Source organism: Stenella coeruleoalba (genome assembly GCF_951394435.1).
Source record: "Stenella coeruleoalba genome assembly, chromosome: 2".
NCBI lineage: Eukaryota > Metazoa > Chordata > Mammalia > Artiodactyla > Delphinidae > Stenella > Stenella coeruleoalba.
This window is the reverse complement of record NC_137147.1, coordinates 159867977-159888779: the sequence shown is the minus strand read 5'-3', so window position 1 is coordinate 159888779 and position 20803 is coordinate 159867977. Positions and strand designations below refer to the sequence as shown.

The 20803-nt window shown below is 35.3% G+C and overlaps 1 long non-coding RNA gene across 2 annotated transcripts in view; it reads left to right on the top strand.

Moving 5' to 3' along the window:
- Window positions 1–20803, top strand: part of LOC307182458 — a 694844-nt gene that overhangs the window by 554074 nt on the left and 119967 nt on the right. The gene's annotated exons all lie outside the window — the stretch shown is intronic.

The window sequence follows — 20803 nt, the reverse complement described above, 5'->3', positions numbered from 1 at the left end:
GCAGGTAGGATTTAATTAACCAAACTGGAATGTAGCCAGACCTCTTCAGCTAACATCTCTGCTCATTAATAGATAACATTATTCCTGCCCTGCTAAACCCAATGTCAGGAACAGAAAACATCCTTGCTTCCTTTCCTCATTGGTAAATATCCAAAATTAAATACGATATTAAAATGCACACATTTCAAATAAAAAATGTGTTTCTCTGTAAAAGAGGTATAGCCACTTTTCCACTATTAAACTGTTTACATGGGAAGAATTCACATATCAGCAATAATATCCCCATACTTTAAAATATGAAGTCAAGTAATTTGTTGGTTACTGCATACTACAGTGGACTTGTCATGTTTTGTCTAAACAGTTCCTATTCCTTTCTCTGCTTCTCCAAATATCACCCCATTAAAAAAAAAAACAAAAAAAAAAACTGCTTCTCCCCTGGGCTTTGAAATGATGTGGTTATAATGGGAGCTGCATCCTTGCCCACAGTGATAATCCAGCAATGCATGCACAGTCCAAGCTAGGTTATTTCCCAGGATATTTCAAACTGCATCTAGGAGAAGAGCAGCCTTGCTCGCTGAAAGGGAATTTGGGACGCCGTGTTCCCCGTGGAGCTGGTGTGTATTCCAGCCTCATAGGAAGTTGTCCTGAAAGGATAAAGCAGACGCAGAAAATCAGCTGAAGAAATAGCTGGAGAGACGGTCAGAATGGTATGTGAAGATGTGATTCTAGTTCCTAAAGTCTCCGGAGCTGCCTTTATTTTTATCTTCCCAGATCTTGGTGCTTTAGCTATTCCTAGAATAAAATTCTGCTAACTGCTCCCAGTAGCTACAAAAAAAAAGAAAAAAAGTTGCCGTTTAAACTAATTTGATGTTGTCAATTGCGATAAAAAAATTGTTTCATCCACAAAGGACATAGGAGCTATATGAATAGGTAACGGTAAATTCATTCCTGTTTTTCAACATAAATGACATGCTGCTTAAGCGTGGAGGTCATGCAGTCACTGAGCTACAGGGTTGCATGGAAAACCATGTAGTACAACTCAAGTTTACTTCACAGAAATGTGGCCCCACCTAGCCCCATTTGAGCTAACACCAAAAGTCATCCAAAAGAATGCAAATATAATGTCTTTATGCAAAAATTTTCCTAAGTTAAGCAAATCAGACTAAGAATTTTCATAAATTCTTGCAATTTTTCCATGTCCTTGCATGTGTGAAGGCGACCTTATCTTAACACATTTCAGTGAAAATGTTATTGGATGACCCTAAAAGTCTTCAAAAACAATCTAGCATTTTCAAATAGAGTAACATCTTGGGAATTATCAAATACTCATGGATTACCTATGAGTAGATTCAGTGTGGGTTCACCACACAAAACTATTTAAAGAAGGTTAGGAAGATATAACTAATATGACAAAAATCTAATTTGGTTGCAGACAGGCATTAGTCACTTATTCAATAAATACTTATGCCGCATCTATTTGCCAGACACTTTTAGAGGCAGTGAAGTTATAGCAGTGAATAAAGTTCTGCCCTTAGGATATTGATATTCCAGAGTGCTATCCAATAGAAATACAAGAGCCACAAATGCAAACCACGTATATAATTTTTTTCCAGAAAGAACACTTTAAAAAGCTAAAATAAATTTTAATAAAACATTGCACGTTACACAGTATATTTAAAATATTATCATTTCAACATGTAAACAAAGTTTTTAAATATTAGTGAGATATTTTACATTTTTTTCATTAAGAATTTAAAATTCATTGCGTATTTTATTCTTATAGCACCCTCAGTTGGGACTAGCCATATTTCAAAAGCCCAGTAGCCACAGATGGCTGGTGGCTACCACATGGGACAGATAATGAGAGCTAATGCCCTCTTGAAGGTCAGACACAACAACCCTAGGAGGTGTATTACTCTGACTATCGCTATTTTATCAATAAGGTAACTGAGCAAAGGGAATTGAACTTGTCTAAGGTCACACAGCATCTAAGTGTTCCAATGATCTATTGCTATACAGCAGATTACCCTAAAACTTGGTTGCTTAAAACAATCATTATTATTATTTCATGCTGTTTCGTGGGCTGATGTGTCTCAGCTGAGAGGTTCTTGACTGTTTGTAGAGGTTACAGTTGGGCTGGGAGTCATCTGAAGGCCCGACTGGGATGGACAAAGATACTGGCTACTTTGCTCACATCTCTGGTGCCTCAGTGGGGAGGCTAAAGCAGCTGAGACCTTGTAGGGTTTATTTCTCTCCCTCTATGTGGCTTCCTGTTTGGCTGGTTTGGACTTCCACATAGCATTGAAGTCTCAGGGTGAATGTGCTAGAGAGTGTCCCCAGAGAAAACATCCCAAGAATTCCAGGTTGAAGCTGCAAGACTTCTTATGATCTGGCCCTGAAAGTCACTTCTGTTGCCTTTTGTTGTTTGAAATATGAGTCACAGGGTCAGCCCAGATTCAGGACAGAGGGGTCTAATGAGGGCTTTCACACTGGGAAGTATGTTTCATTGAGAATCTGCCTTTGGAGATTAGTTTCCACAGTAAGTAAAGGAGTAAGAATTTAAACAGTTAGCTAGGCATCAGAAATAGTATTTTTCATAATGACAGTATATCACCTTTCATTTCAATATCTTATATATCTTTGCATTCCTCAGTACCTAGTACTGTGTCTGGAACATAACATGGGCTCAGTGGAAATTAAATAAGTAGATGTCAGTTTATACATTCTGTTTATGTTTGTCTATAGCGTATGGGACCTTCGCTGTGAGATCAATGTAACAACAAGAATTCCTAAGTCATCAAGGCATTCAAATCACCATATTCTGTGCTATAGGCAATATGATAAAATCTTGTACCCCTAGAAATCAGTAGACGGGTCTTATTCTCCTTGGATTTCTCCTTACTGAATAGTGGTGTGGTATTTATTTAGTATGCACTTGGTAAATATATAGGATTTTAGAAGGTACAAAAGGAAGTCTAAACAAAGATCCTATAGGCAAGACATATTGAGATACAGCCTGGGAAATATTGATTCAGACTTCCAGGCCATTATATAGGGAGACCTTAGATCGGCGGGAATGGTGTATATAGCAACAGATAGCAGCATATTATATCACCTTTCCTACTCTGCATGTGTTTGAAATATCTACCTATCCAGCAGGCATCTGGAGAGATGCTGTGAGTCATACAGCATATATATCACGTGTGATGTGGCTCCCAAATTCTAGACACCCATATGGTTTGTGTTGCCAGAGGTGCCTCAACTTTCTGTTCATCTTATAGTAAATGAAAGGGAATTGTGGCTATGTTATTTTCTTCCAAATACTAACTAAAAAGACTACCACTCATCTTAAATAATTATCACTCTAAAATACATATAGGCATAAGACATGTAGATATGCCTTGAGGACTTTCTTATACGGAAAATGTAACAGCATTTCATAGAGACAAATGGCCACATTATTTTGACTGCCTATAGCAATAAGGAAAAACTTTACTGAAAAATTCCCAGTTTCCTAATTATCACTATATACAGACAGGAGCTTCTCCTGGATGGTTCCCACTGGGGTTTCATGCTAGAGCAATACATGAAATCTTGATTTGTACCCTCTTTCTTTTTAATATCCGAATTTTTCCTAATGATTTTCAGAGAAACACTAGCTAACAAACAAATATAAATTTTCATACAGGACCTGTATAAGCCTAGCATAGCAGAAAGCTGTTACCCATCTTCTGATTTCACAGACAGCTAATTAGTAGCACATGAAAGTACGGATCTCTTCACTCAGATAAATTCAAGTAATTTAAAACAGTCACCACATCTATGAATATTAGAATCTTCCTCATGGTGTCACTGAGAAACACTGAGTTTATACTTTTAAACCACTAGGAACAGTGCTTGGCACATAACCATTAATAAATATTGAAAGTTATTATTATCATCTACATCTTTAAAATCATGTCTTCTTTAACAAGGTTTAGATTTTTCAGTACAACTCTGATTTTTTTTAATACAGGCATATTAGTATTATTCACTATAATTTTCTTCTTAAAGCACTGTCTTTAAGGCAGCACTACTGAATTGGGTTTTAATTAAATACCCAAAGATGATATCCCATAATCTTCCATTTTCCAAAATGTAAAAAAGTATGGTTTCAATCACAGTCATTCTCAGTCTGCACTATTGTCTGGAAATAAGCTTTCTGTCTAAAGCACACTGGCCTGACGTATGAAAAAAATAATCATAAATAGTTTTTCATGGGTCTTCGCAAAATATAACCAATTATTGATTTGAAATCCTGCTTAGCTACAACAGAATACTCTGTAATCAATTACATTTGGGGGTTTAATCTGTAGATAGAAGACATGAAAAAGCTGAGTTAATGACTTTTTCAACTGGCCAAATGATATCCCTGGAAGGTAAAATGTCATCCTCAGACTGTCAGTAAGGTCCAATTGTCGCTGCCACACTTGCTACTGGGAGAGCGGATCTTCCTATTACTGAGCCAACAAGCTACTCTAGACCATCACTTATGTTTCCAAAATAAAAGACCAATGAAGCCATTTTTTTGTCTCTTCCAAATACAGCCGATCTTCATATTTCCATGGTAACCAACCCCTGCTGGCATGATCAAGAAAAAACTGATTTGGGATTTTAATTAATTGCTTAGAAATGGAAATGTAACAGAGACTGGCAGTTCAACTAAGCACATTTTGCAAAGTGAATAAAAATAGAGTTTCTGAAATACTTGAAATTGTTTCAGTGGCTGTAGCACATCTTTTGCTAGACACCTTAATTTATTCCATCCTCCAAAATAAATCTGCCAAACGTACTAAGCCATTTTGTCAACACAAATCATTTTGGCAAATACTTTAATCCCTCTTCTAAACAAAATGTATTGTAATTTAAAAAATCTAAACCATCGGTGTGAACCCACTGGGTCCCATCTGAGATATTAGTAGATCATGTTTAAAGGAGCTGTCATCTCCTATATGCAAAGAAGAGCCCGTATTCTTGCTGCCTGCTAAGGAGTAAATTCCTTGAACTTCACCCAGTATGGCAGTGGCTCCTACCACTAAGGGTAGCCTTAAAGATACTTTTTGCACAGAAGTTAAGAGCATGGGCTCTGGAGCCAGACTGTATACAGGTGAAAATCTTAGCTTCTCAACTTACTAGCTTTATTACCTAGCATAAGTCTTTTAACCAGAGCCTCAGGCTTCTCATCTGTAAAATGGGTAAACTTTTAAAAGATTGCTGCAAGGATTACATACATGAATAAATGGAAAATCCTAAAATGAAGCCTGCAAGATAGTATAGAATTAATAAATGTAAGTTATTATTATTAGTATTTGTATCTTTTAGTCCATATGTAAACTCTGTTTTGTATTTCTTATAATACTTGGTTTTAAATGTTTCCTTTAGAACTAAACATACCAAGAACCGGTCAAAAATCATTTCTCATTGCAAGGTATAAACCGTCTTTTCTTTAGAGAAATATTAATTTATGCTATAAGATATATAAAACAGTGTCATCTAGGGCCAAGTAAATAATTATTAAAGATTTCAGTGTAAAAATTTCTCCCATGAAAAGAAGAGAAATGAAGGTATTTCTGGAATAAACCTCACTCTTGCTTGATTTGAAAGTGTTTTAGTTGTACAAAGACACTAAATTGTCATAGGCACAAAGAAAACAATAGTCATTAAACAAATATTATTTAACACTGTCAGTTGATGGAATAATCTGACCAAATGCTCTTGCGAATGGAGAATTTCCATAGCTCACACATATATTAACATGTTTTTGAAAATGTATGCAATAAGCTCTATATCAAAGTTAATTTAATATGTTCATAATTACTTGGAAGGACAGTTCCAATTAAATACAGCCCTCCTCACTTGTTAACTGAGAACCTTGACCAAGACTTCTGAGTATCAGTTATTCCATCTATTGTTATTATCATCATTATGAAACAAAAATAGGAACAAACATACGGCTCTAGGCACTGTAAGGAAAAACATACGAGGGTGAGTAATATGTGCTCACCATTATAAGAATCCCCTGGCTTTAGAAGAAATGTGCACAAACATTATAGACAAGTGAACCAATGAGAACAAAATTGGTAGGTGTTGAATATGGGTTAGTTATAGAACTAACCATCACTCAAGTATTGGCTTCATCCTTCAAGTCATCTCTCAGAGTAGATTTTATTTATTAGCCAGTATTTCCTTTACCTCAAAAATCAGAGAAATTCCCTTGCTGTGTGTTTTCACAGAATCTTATACTTGTGACTCTGTAACATTTGTCATGCTTGTAATTGCTTATCTAATGTGGATCTTTGTTGTTGAATTATCTCCATGAAGCTAGATAAAATCTAGTTCATTTTTGCATCCTGTCTATAGTGCCTGGAAGAGAGTAGGGGTGGAATAATTTATATGTGAAATGGAAATTGAATGATTAACCAGTCTCCAAAATCTGTCTTAATAGGCATCGCTATTAGTTATGCAGTATCTTACTATAAGATGAGCTCCATGTATCCCAACTTCTAGAATAGGGCCTGGTGCAAAATAGGCACTTAGGATACTTATTGAATATATGAATAAATGAATGAGCATGAGACATATGAAAACATTGTCAGTATTAGAAGATGAAATCCCAAGCCATGAGGTAAGAGGTAACTTAGATTCATTGTAACTTAGATAAAACGTAAATTTCTTCTTTTCCTCCATCCTGTCAATACTGCAATTTGTTCCTTTTATTCATAAATACGTAGGTTAAGGACATATTCTAGTGTATTCTTGGTAGCCTGGAAATCGAATTGCTCTTATGAATGTGCCCTAAGTAATACCTCTTTCCACATATAGGATAACAATATGGGCAAGCAATTATATTATTGACTTGTGCAGCTATGTTTGCCTCCCACCATGTGATGGAGGGAGAGGCAAGAATGGGAAATCTCCAGGTAATTTTGGCATTTGAGAAAAGGCATAAAACTCTCCCAGATCATAGCAATGATGAGCCTTCTAAACTCAGTTTCTTAAAACCTTACTTACTGATAAAAGGATATATGTGGTTATATATTCTCCTTTTTGTTTACCGTCTCTAAAAAGTTTTATTGAAGTGTAATTGACATACAGTAAGTTGCCCATGTTTAAAGCATACAATTTGATGTCCTGACATATGTATACATCCATGAAATTACCATCAAAACAAGCTAGTGAGTATCACCCCAAAAGTTTCCTCATCCCCCTTTGTAATCTCTCCTTCTACTCTCACCCCTTCATCCCCAGGCAACCACTGGTGTGCTCTCTGTCATTATAGATTAGTTTGCATTTTCTTTCACGCAGTATAATTATTTTGAGATTCTTCCATGTTGGTTTACGTATCAATAGTTCATTCCTTTTTATTGCTAAGTAGCTTTTGACTGTATAGCTATACCACAGTTTTCTGATACATTCACTTGTTGATGAACATTTGAATTGTTTCCAGTTTGAACTACTACAAACAAAGCTGCTATGAATATTTCTGTACACCTCTTTGTTTGGACTTATGTTTTTATTTCTTTTGGGTAAACAGCTAGGACTGAAATGACTGGGTTATATCATAAGTCTATGTTTATATTTTATAAGAAACTGCTGAACAGTTTCCCAAGGTAGTTGTACCATTTCTTAGATACTACTGTATTCTTTCAGAAGCACCTGAAACAAAAGTGTTTTCAAATTATAAAACTAAAATAAAAAATTTTAATCTTTACACTTAAAATTGCATAATATCTTACTTTAAAAAGTGTTCTTCCAAGGTTTACCGTGTTCAGCTTCTAACATTACTTAGTCTGTCAGGCGCCAAAGAGGATAAAAATGCTTTCCAATTAACCATATAATAAGTTTTTTTTTGAAATTCCCAAACAAAAATTATATGGAGCACTTTCAAATGATTGAGGAATGAGTCTTTTAACTCTTTGAATTGTCCCATCAGCATAATTATCCACTCCACTCTGCACTCTCCACTCAGACACCCTACAATATTAACTTTAAAAATTTAATATTTTTTGGCAAGCACTCTGTGACTAAAGTTTGGCAGCAAAGAGACACAGCAGATCAGAATATGATTATTTACTTTGGTAAATTAACAATACATGAAGATTATCAGATGAATCTAACTGCAGTACATTGAGGTAAACTGAGTAAGAGTTTTAAAGAACCAAAGTTATTGGCTATAGTTAATGCCTTGTAATCTAGATGTTTCACCTCTATGGTCAGGAGGTAGAGAACATAGCACAGGAAGAATTTCCAAGCAAACCCCTAAAACACCCTGTGATAATAGATGTAGGTGATAATAGGTCTACTGCAATTCGGAAAGACTCGAATCAGATCCCATCACAGCCCCAACCTCTAGTCAATTGATAGAAAATATAAGATGAAGAAACTCCAAGGTGAATTGGGATATAACACTGTGGAGATGAGTCACCTAACTTGCAAAGCAGGCTCGTCAACTAGGCAAGAGTCCAGTTCAAGTCATTCATCTTCTTTTTGTTCTTGTTTTTATGGAGTCACTGCTAGAAAGTGAGCAATGATAATAACTAACGTCAAAAGATGTTGCATCTTCAAAGCAAGGAAGCTACACTTCAGAAAATGATTATTAGCAAAGTGAAAAAGAATTCCAAAAGTTACACCAAATTTTTGTATGTGTTTCTACTCCCTGTGAAAGACACTTAAGAGAGAGCAAAACAAAATGAAATAGAGGTTTTGACTCTTGAAGTGAAAGAAGACAGTTCTTGGAAAGAACAAGCAAATTCCCAGCAACACCACTGTGTGGACCACTGTTTAATAAGAAACAACAGGACCCTGTTGACTAGAGACAGCAGGTGTAGACTCTGCTCACGCTCTGCTCTGTGTTATGCCCCTTGGCAAGAATTAATGCAGATAACACTACTGGATGATGCAATGGAACAGGAAACTAATGGGGGAAAATAGACAAGGTGAATGAAACTTTTCCACATCTAAAATATTCTGTAAGGGAACATCAATAGGGTCCATATTTTAATAGTACTCATTTTTATATTTTCAAAGTGTTACGGTTAATAAACCAGTTTTTAAACAAACCCAGAACTTTAAAAAGAAAATATCATACATGCTCTTAATTAAAATGCTTATAAAATAAAACCTTTGAATAAAAACCTCAAAAGTTGGTAAATGGCAAATATTAAAGATATAGAAACTAATCAATAAACATATGGCTGCAAAAAGCAAAAAGAATGATTATCCAGAAATGACAGCAAAAGTCTTGAAGACATAAAACTATTTTTTAACCTACAAGCTTTGTTAAGAACCATATATGTAATGGCTCCCATAGGATTAAATACATATAAATATATATAATAGTATGTTTCTCTGTGTGTATATATGTATATATCCATCCATACTACACATGTGTCATTCTAACCTAGGTCTTAACACACGGTTTTGTCTAATGCATGATGAGCAGGTAGATAACATTACAATCATAAGAATTAATGATGTGTTTTTATTCTATACTTACATCCCCTTATAGCCTGACATAACTTTTGGTTTCACTCCTATCTTTGACCTGGTAAACCTTTGGATTTCTGAACTTTATTTTACCTCTTTTCGTTTGTTTTCCTAGAGGGGTTTGAACCTCCTTGCAGCCATTGTCTTTCACAGAAGGTATGTGGGAGTTGTGTGTGTGTGTGTGTGTGTGTGTGTGTGTGTGTGTGTGTGTGTGTGTGTGTGGAGGGGGAGGGGGACGAGTGTGGGTGTCAGAGGAGAAGAGGGAAGAGAACTACAAATTTTGGGTGCTGCTACCATGCCAGGCCCTGTGACAAACTACACATCTTTACTCAAGTATCCACCTATCAAATTCCACTTAAAATACTTAAAAGCACAGAAGTTTTCTCTTTCTAGCGTCATCATTTGACCTGAACTCTGTTTTGCCTGGTACAATAGAATGAGCTTACATGTAGCTTCTAAATTGGGGGCATTCATTAACATATTCTTCCTAAAACTCACACTTCTTACCAAAAAGAGCCTGTTTGGAATTAAGAAATTTTCTTTGCTGTGATTTTTCTTTTGTTTATTCCATTTTTCCCCTGAAAGTACATTTTGAGAGTCAAAAGGAGGGAGTGTTCATTTTGGATGACTTTTACTGTAAGAGGAGGCTGCCCAGTTCAAAATAAGTTAGGGACTAAGGGTGGTATGTGCTATGGGTTTCTCTGTTTGCATTCCTTGTCCCATCTCATCTCTTTCTTCTCTTTGCCTTGATTCACCGTAAAACAAACACTTGATAAAGGTGAGGCCAGTGAAGGTGGCTGCTTTGTGGACTATGTCAGGAGAAATCTCCAATTTCCGTTCCAGACCGTTCCTAGAGCTCTTGGTATTCTCGTGTAGTATAACTTTCCAACTTACGCATAAGTATCTATTATGCGGTGGATTACTGACTCTACAATTTAGCATTAATTTTAAAATGGAATACCCTGTGACATTGCTTTCAACAGTCTGTATTATCCGACATTATCTTTTAGTCTTCAAGTTTAAAAAAAATAATAAGAACTTGGCTCTACCTAGAGTTAATAACTAAAAATTCAATATTCTCCTACAGGATATAAATGTATGAGTCTCCCTGAGAAAGATGAAACTAATTTAAGAACCTTCCACATATTGAGAACAGTTCACAGAAATTTACCAGCTGCTTCTTTATGTAAGATAGGATCTCCTGGTTCAGTGTATGTGCTGAATGCCAATTAAAACATTCCCTACCTTGAGGGCATTAATATGGAGCAAAAGAGGATGACTGATGGGAAGGTCAAAATAAACTTAGCAAAAGAAAAGTAGTGTCTGATAAAGAATAACCTGCATTATATTCTACAACCACCCACCAACTTCCTGAAAACTGTTGTATAAATATGGATGATGATAGCTGAGCTCTTTTCCAACCCTCAAGTTTCTGCGACAGTCAACTCCTGAATATAAGCAAAGCTTCTTAGGAAACAAACTACACCCGCAATTCCTACTGGGACAATATAACCAGGTGTCTCGGTTCCAGAAGGAAATAAGACTCAGAGCTTATTGAATTGACAAAAGTTGAGAAGTGGAGAGTAGGAGTTCATCATATTCTAGTTGAGAGTTTTCAGTAGCCACAGAATGTATTGGCATTCTTAAATTAAATGTGTCTGCATTTAGTCTTTCCTGAAATAATTACAAATTTATATGATCCGTGATAGTTATACTTATTTCTTTTATGAAGTCCTCCACATCAGCACATTAACTTTGGAAAATAACTGCATATACTTAAGCAATCAGGTCTTTGTTAATACAGCTGAAAACAGTGGGTGGGCCTTTTTTTTTTTTCAGGTGAGAAAAAAACAGGCTGAGAAGTGAACACCTCAGATTGTTTCTGTTTGTTTGAGGCTCTTATCCTCAGGGCTGCGTTCTCTTGGCTGGGTGTACCTGTTGATCACACTGCTTAACAGTAATTATTCCAGACAGCTTTTTGGCTCATAGAGTTGTTTCATAGGCTTCATAAATCATACAAATTATTACCCAACAGAAAACTATAATTACCCACAAACCCTGACATGCCAAAATGTGTATTAATTAGATAAGGTAATAAATACTTTACTGCACATAGCTATAATTATTACCTCAAAAGTGACACATATACATATACCATCTTGATATTCTGAAGGAAATGATTCAATATGATGCTCAGTTCGTAAAGAATTGTTATCTAATTTGATTAATTAGTTAATGCTTTTGCAAGGTGTTTCAAATACAAGAAATGAAGTAGAATTGTTAAGTTTCAAACTTAATATTATTATCAAATGAGATCTAAACTATAATTTGCAGAGGAATTTCCTATGGGGATGATTTATAAAAGTTTATGTTTCTTAGTTCTAAATTTGGGTGTGTGTAGGAAGTCTTAAGAATGACAGCTACATCTAAAATTTTGCTCATTCCATTTCTATAATAGTATAAAATGATTTATTCACTATTAAAATGAGGAAAACTTTCTGATAGAAGCATAATATTTCAAAATATATACTTTTTATGCACCAATCTAGCCTGAAATTTCAATGTAGAAAGAAATTCCAGAGTAGATTTGAAAGAACACACTTGATTAAGGAACATTCATATAAATACTCAGTTCCTATCATATTGTTCTTACGTATTTTAATGATGTGTAAGTTCAGACCTATAGGATAAATGAGGTAGAGGAGTGCTATTATATTCAAGCCTCTACTATATCCTAGTTTATTCAACACAATCTGTTGTTTTTCAACTCAGTCTTTTCAGTATATGCAGACAAAACTGGATCTTAATGTTCTAAATATTGTGTACTGTATAGTAATCTATTTATAGCTCAACTGATACATGTGACACATTACATTGAAATAAAAATTTTCAGCCTGAAGAGCAAAGAGGAACATTAAAGATTATGGAAGTAGGAAATAAGTCAACTCAACTGTTGTTTGATTAAATCTGCCCCCCAAAAACGTTAATACTGGCAGCTTTCATTTAAGTAGAGGTATTCTTAAGCAACCTTTAATATGAAGAAATGAAATATAATGTATCCCATATTTTCCTGTTTAGGTAATTATCTCCATGAATCATTTAAAAGTGAATTCAAAGACAGCTGACTCGCTTGTCCTCATTTGATTATTATTGGGAAATTATTAGGGAGCGTCATATGAAAAGGAAATCATGTTGAAGGTAACACATTAGTTATTCCACTGTACAGTTTTCTCACAAATAATAGAAAAGAGACTCTGATGGAGACAGTTAAAGTAGTCTAGCTGTGTAACAAATTTCCTGTATCTAGCCTACTTGTCAATGTCTATCATTGCACCTAACACATACTAGGCATCCAATAAATACAGGCTGAATAAACTAATGCAACTAAAGCGCATTTATCCTGGAGGAGAGGGATTAATTGACATTGTACTTTATTTGGATAATGGTATCATTACAACACGATGACTTTGGGAAAATGCAAATAATTCAAAGATGCTGCTAGTTCAGAATGGAAAATGGCGCTATAAAGTGTTATGGAAAGAATGAGGAAGAACCAGTTAAAGAAGATTTTACTTTATACACTCAAAATTTGGTTGATGTTCTGGGGATAAATTTGTTCAAAACTCTTTGCATATGACAGAGAAGACATACTATTAACAAAGGAACCAAACTTTGTCAATGTGATAGCAGAATTTTTAGCATATTCTATATATGCTGATAACTATAAATATTAGCATATTTGTTATTTATTTATTATAAATATTAACATATTAGTCATGAAAATGTAGCCTATATACATATCTACATACTTGTAGTTTATTATGCATTTTGTAAAAGCCCAGGATACAGAAATTTTAAGGCATGAGCCAGTTCTAGGGTAGAATTTCTCTTAGAGCATCTTGTGGTAATTATCATGCTGACTATCACAGGAAGGTGCAATCCGAAAGAAATCCATTAAGAAAAGCTATTGATGATTCCAACTTCTGTTTCTGGGATTAGGTGAGGTTAGGTTTTTCATACCAATCCTTCTACTGAAAACAGAAAAGATACTGGATAAAATATATTTTTAAAAATTTTCTTTGGAAGCATTAGAAAGCTATCAGAATAGTAAGAAGTCACCAAGCCAGAATCTTAGAACAATCAGTAACACAGAGGGCTAAGTGGAGGACTGAGAGCATATGTTAATTCAGGAAAATTTGAACTTTAGGGTAAGAGGAATAGAAATAAGTAAAATCTCTACGACCACCCAATATTCAGAGTCTAATAAAATGCATCCATCCCTCCATTAAGTTGGGTTCTGAAAAAGCTGTAGCTTCAGAAAAAAATGTAAAGCAGAAGAAAGCCACCCTCCTCATACCTGGACAACTGCAAGTTTTCTTGAGCAGAGCAAAGCAGGAAAAAAAGGGAGGGCGGGGGAGATACATGGTATACTTATTCTAAATAAAGCAGACCCACCTCTTGGCATCACACATGCTATAAGTTATGGCATTGCAAGTCATGTCTGGAAATCTCAAAGTTGGGCTTGATGTTCACACTTTTCAGTACTCCTATTTACTCTTTTAAGAGGAATAATTTATTCAATCAATCAACCACTTGTTCCATATATGGCCATAAAATGCCCTCTCTAAACAAAGTGCTATAGGATACAAAAAAGGTGGCAATTCCTACTATTATGCTCAAGATAATCTCTCATTTTTTAGCATCTAAGCCCAGTTGTTCAGGATATGGCAAGACTTCAAACAATTTCTAGATTGAGTAAATATAGATGTCCTTCCTGTCTTACTGAGAGACATTAAAATTTTCCTAATTTAATTGATTTCATCTTATTTAATATTAAGAATCAGCTGGATTCTTTGGTCCCAAGTTCATAGCTGTCATGGTTTCTGCACATTAATTTATAAATTTATGGGGTCTGGTAGAGAATCCAGGTCTAGTCATAAAATTCAGAGAGCTCAAGTCACCCAAGAAATGGTGAACCTCCCAAAACACATTTATTGTCTGGGAGCATTTTAGTTACTGGCCATAATTTGGCTTAGAATTGAATAAAGACCTTTGTCATAAGCTTAATATAGGACTCAAGAAACTAATAGGTGGCATTTAGAAATCTAAACAGCCAAAGATTTCATCTTAGTATCAACCGAGATGTCATCATTAAACAAGTATTAGTTCAGCTTCTGTGTCAGATACAAAGCTCATAATTCTTGCAGAAGGCAAGAAAAAGTATTTTCCCAAATAGAAGCCTATTCAAAATAGGCTTAGGTAACCAATGTTTGTGTCACTCTGTTTTATAGTTAGTTAATTGTTGAAACAATATCATTTTTTAATTAAACAATTGTTTAGTACATGCCTATTTTTTATTCATTGCTATATCCTCCACGCCTACAATACTATTAAGTGCATAGAAGATACTCAATAAGTATTTGGAAAATGAGTGAGTGATTTTAAAAAATGAATTAATAAAAGGAAAGTCTTCTTCAGACACTGGCACCTACCTATACACCTTTAAAAACTGTAATGTTCTGTCGGGGACACATGAGAAAGAACACTGTAGTTATTCACATTCCACCTAATGATTGCTCTTATTGTGGCTATTTCTAATGATGTTAATGCTAAGTGATTATTTCCTAATGTTATAACTGGCAGTTGCTGACATGATTCATGATTTCTGATTGTTTATCTAATCTTTGTTTCCTTGGGGGTCAAAGAAAAGCAACGAGATGAAAATAAAAAGAAGGAGACACGGGTTGTCATTCAGTTTTATGCGAACTGAAAGGTTTATAGTGAGGAACTGTTGGATGCAATTTCAGTAAGCAAGGATTTTGTGGATAGATTAGATCAGTTACAAATTGCTAAATCTGATGGCTTAGATAAAAATTTTACCAGAGGCTTTAAAAGAAGTAGAACACGTTTTGGGGAGAAGCAATTGCCTTCTGGAGAGCGCACAGAGTATATATTTTTCAAAGCAAATGAAATGTGGGGAGATTGTGTAACTAGATCCTCAATGAGAATGAAATGATTGCATTTTCAGCTAGAACAGGCAAATCATCTTTAATGTGTAGTTAGGCTTCTTTGTTTATGATCACTTTCCCCTCCTGCTTCAGCACATGGCACTTAGCAAAATACAAAATATACATTTTAAACATTAACTAGAGAAAAGTAAAGCATGTATTATTCTTAGAAAAGTCTATATAAGGTATTTTATAAATAGAAAAACAATGAACACATACATATGTGTGTATATATAAATACATAGATATAGGTATATATCTTACCCTTTCTTCCTTTCTAAGTAACTACATGCCATGCTAAGTTGCTGATGTACAAAATATCTAGCATACAAAAGGCTTATCATTTTTGTTTGAATTTTCTTTTTCTTTTTCATTTCTTCAATCCTTCACTTTCAAACAATCTTTCGGTGATCTCTCACGTCCCCTGCTAAACTGTGTTGGAATAACTAGAAGATATTTCTTTAGATCCCTCTGAACACTACAAGCATTCAACTGCATTGTGTCTGGTTCAGAAATTTTTCAAAATGTCAGAAGTGATCACGTTTTGGAAAAATCATCTCTTCTTAAATTCTTATTGGAGTGTGTGTGTGTGTGTGTGTGTGTATGTGTATGTGGTCTGATGAATGGGGAAGCAGGAGGAGGATGGCATGAAAAGTCCAAAATCCATTTCTTCCTGAAAAGTGGCCAGTGTTCCACAACCATTCAGAATAAAATGTTGTTCAAATTGAGCAATTCGTCCTCGACTCATAAGAACATCTTAAATCTTCCTGAAATTGGGCACAACTTTATATCACATTCTTGGGCTTCAGCTTTGGCAGTTAACATGCATTTATTGGCATGAAAAAAAAGCCATTAACCTTTACTTATAGAAACCTTTTTTAAAAACTCCCTTAGTTATGAGGAATACTGTGAAACTTTTCACCTTGCAAACTGAAGAATCAAGTGGGTCTTCTTCATACTTAAATACAGCAAGTTGAGAACATCAGAGAATTTCTACAGTAACTATAATTCAAGAAAGCATATTAAGTGTATTAAATGCACTCAACAGAGACTCATCCTTCGTTTGCATTGGTGTCACGCTATGGCTGAAGCCCTTGGGCCAGTAACTTAGAGCACTGTTTCGCCATTTCTACTTTTGATATACATACGTAGCCTAATATGTATCTTACACACATCAACACAAGCCATCTCTATGCATGTGGTCAAATTCAGTGACACAACTGAGAAATTTAAATATTCCAAAATAAATAGAAAAAATAAAAAGAAAGTGAATTCATTTTAGAAATGCACTAAAGGCATTTCAGTATGTCCTGCAACTCTTTTGAGTTAAGGACAAACGGGGTTAAGTGATATGCTTGCCCACAACACTCAGCACAATATCAGTAGTTACTTACAGTGAACATACTGATAGGAACAACATTAAAGCCAAATACGTTTTTTCCAAGAACGTTTTTTCTTCTTCCTTTTTCTAGTGTGTAAAGTCATTAAGACCTAAAGCTGGTGGAAAGGGGAAGAAACTTTAAGTCTGGATAGTCTGATACATTTTTGTTAGTTATCCAATCCTCATTTATACTTTTTTTTAAGGTAAAAAATTACTGTTTAGGCTAAGGCATGATATCATCAGCTCAGTTTGGGGTTTCCACAAAATTTAATTAGAAATTGAAGGGACTTGTTCATTTGAGTCATCAGCTCTTTCTGTAGACCATTAGTAATAGCTATGCCAAAACAGAAAATACATAGAATTGTTTATTATGTATATAATCCCGATAAAATGCCCAGCAAAAGAGTCTCGCTTGTTTTCACAGGAGCGGCTAAGCATCGATCCCAGAGTCGCCCAAAGAAGGCTGATAGCGGTCAGCCAAGTACACATCTGAACGTTTTCTAATGCTCGCATTTCTGGTTTCTTTGGACACAGAACTTTTCTACTTCTGCTGCCCTGGGACTACGGGCCACAACAAACAGAAGGAACCAGAGCTCAGATCATCAAGGGAGGGTTAAGACTAATAAGATCATTGAGATCAAGTCTGTCTATAAGTTAGGCAGAACTGATTACGTTTAGAGCCAGGAAGGAGTCAGGGAGCCCAGGCAAATAGGTGCACACAGGAATTAAAGCCAGGCGATTCAGTTTCATAATGCAAATGGGCTGCTAGAGCATATAAGACAATTTCTGGATTAGCCATGAAGCTTCTTATATGCTTTCTGCTGAGACAAGAACCAATTGCAAGAATTGTCCTGCAGCTGAGTACAAGCAATCCCCATTACAGAGGTGTTAAGAGGATTAATCAAGCTTGACTAAGAGATGTGAGTCTATATTTAGGTGAGAAAATGACAATCTCTCGCTCCTCTTGCATGTTTTACAAAGGAGGATGGGAAACAAGCAGATTTCACAAGTTAAATCTGTGGGTCTAATGAACAGTTTTTCAAGAGACTTTGCAACAAGGCTACTTCTCCCATTAAATTCTAAGGACAGTCCCGAGCAGCTATATGGTATCCTGTACCTATACTCTGTGTATTTTCTCTGCAGAGAACTCAGCTGAGACTATCCCCACATACAGACCGTGCTCTTGCTGCCTAAGTTTATAGCAAGCTTTTCTTAGACAGTACTTAGAGGCTGAGCTGAGTTAGTCCCAGTGGGAAGTCACTCAGTCAGTTTGACTGTCTCAGTCCCAATACTTTTTCTAATCTAGTTGCAAATAGGAAAAGTTAGACTTTTCCAAAGTCAGCAGGAAAGAGTCCCACATAAGGGTGAGGCAAATTGAAATTAAGATTGTGAAATAGATGCCTTGGGCATCAATCAGAAATGTTCTTAAAGAGAAAGTATGAATAAGGAAGACTGAAGGCTGGAGGATTCTTCATTTGTGTCAGACTCTCTTGGCAAGAGCTGTTACAAGTTCCGAAATTAGGTCATGGGAGTTGGCAGTGGTGTCTAATATAGAATGAGGTTTTGGGGATATGGTGCCCTCAGAAACAGGAAGAGTATTTATAGATCTAATAAGGATTAATAACTTGATCTGAGCTTTATAGATTACCTTTCATCAAAGACCTCACATATCGTAATAATGATCTCTTCTTTTTTACATACAACATCCTTGTGAAGCAAAGAAGGCCCACTATCATTATACTGGTTTTAAAGAAAGAAAAATCAAGATCCAAGTGATTTAATAATTTGATCACACTTACACAATGAATCAGGGCTATCCAGATCCAGCTGGTTCATAATTTGGTGCTGTAGCTACAGAGGAAGAATCTCAATCCTGAAAAAGAAGGTTGTCCCAGAATTAAAATGAAGCCCCGTTTCCTAATCCCTGTGGCTATAATCTTTGCATCCATGTATCTTTTTTTTTTTTTTGATGTGGGCCAGTTTTGGTTTTTCGGCGCAAGGCATGTGGGATCTTAGCTCCCCGACCAGGGATCAAACCCGCACCTCCTGCATTGGAAGGCAAAGTCTTAACCCCTGGACTGACAGGAGAGTCCCCATCCATTTATCTTTAATGTAATTTCCTTTTTTAAAACTGTATATAGGAACAAGGAACATTATACAATAAAACCGACCTTCACTCTTCAAAAATGTCGAAGTCAGGGAAGACAGAGAAGGACTGAGGAACTTTTCTAGATTAAATGAGACTAAAGTCTCATGAAACGAAATGTAACGTGCCATCCTGGACAGGATCCTATAAAGAATTTAACTGGGACAACTGGATTTGAATATAGACTGTGGGTTAGATAAGAGAGTGTATTAACGTTAAACTTTGTTTTTATAATTGTACAGTGTATTAGAGAGTATTCTTATTTTTAGGAAGTACAATACTTTAGTATGTATTTAGGGTTAAAAAAGCACAATGTCACCTTCATCTTTCTCTTAAATGGTTCATATAAATAAGGAGGAGTTAGAGAAAGAGGCTGTGCTAAGACAAATGGGGCAAAGTGTAAATAATTGGTCAATCTAGGTATTTATTTGTTGAATGTCTCAAGTCTAGGAAATCTTCATTAAAAAAGACTTGAAACATTCTACTAATAATTACCAACTCCCTGTTATGCATCAGAACCTTCTGTGGACACGGGATATATTGGTGAGCAGACATATAGAGCTGCTCTTAGGGTTAGAAAATGTTTACCTGTTTCACAAAGGATGTCCTCAATATTGAGTTCTCCATTTATACTAAAATATAAAGTAGGACGGAGACCAGAACTCTTTTTCTTGAAGCCAATACCCTATTTCTCAAGTTCTAAAAGCAAACAAGTAGCCAAGGCAATAGAACACACAGATGTCTTTACTTTATGGCCTGTTCATCTCTTGGCCCAGGCTCTATCTGTTGAGTGACAGTTGGCGTTTTATATTTTCTTTCCTCACTAAGAAGGATTCGTTTTATTGTTAAAGTCTGTAAGTGCTGTTTGACCGTGGTTCCTATCATGTCCTCAGTCTTGAGGATGTGTTGTACGCAAGCAGAGGAAAGGATTGTATACATTTATATGCCCCTTCCTCCGTCCACTCAACTCTCCACACATAATCTGAAGTAATTCAGAGCAGTGGTAATTTCTGGATAATTCAAACAAGAATTGAAAAAAAAAACATAGCCTTTACTTAAAGCTCCAGTATCGAAACAGTCTCATAAAATCAATGATCATTTGTTATAAGGTGACAAGACAAAATTTTAATTAATTAATAACAACTAAATACATGAACTTGATATTATCATTATTTTAAAATTATCTGTTCAATATTCTGTAATCACTTAAACTAATTTCTAGACATGTACGTGTGTGTGTGTGTGTGTGTGTGTGTGTGTGTGTGTGTCACGGTTTACCAAATTCCACAAAAGTAGCAAATTGCATTTAGTATAATATGAGAAGCTGTATGATTTTTAAACTGATTTCTTGGTCAAAATATTCAAAACAATGATTGTAAATGTAGACAATTCAGGTAGAGAATCACTTTGTCCAAACTTGCAACATTGATACATGCCTCTCTCCAAAGGTTTATAATAATTGGTGCCAAAAATAATGTTCATAATAATTATTATAATAATTATAATATAATAATATTATTATCATTCAACAAATACTTATTGATTTCTTATAAGTGCTGTGGACTTTTCTAAGTGCAGGACATATAACCTATATGGTCCACTACTCTCATGGGACTTAGAATTTGGTGAAATCATTACTATCTATTTCTTATTTGATACATATTTTTAAAGTGATGAATATGAGCAAGGTGCTATTCTACATCTTTATCTAGTGCAAAATTGTAATCTTCACAAAAATTCTTG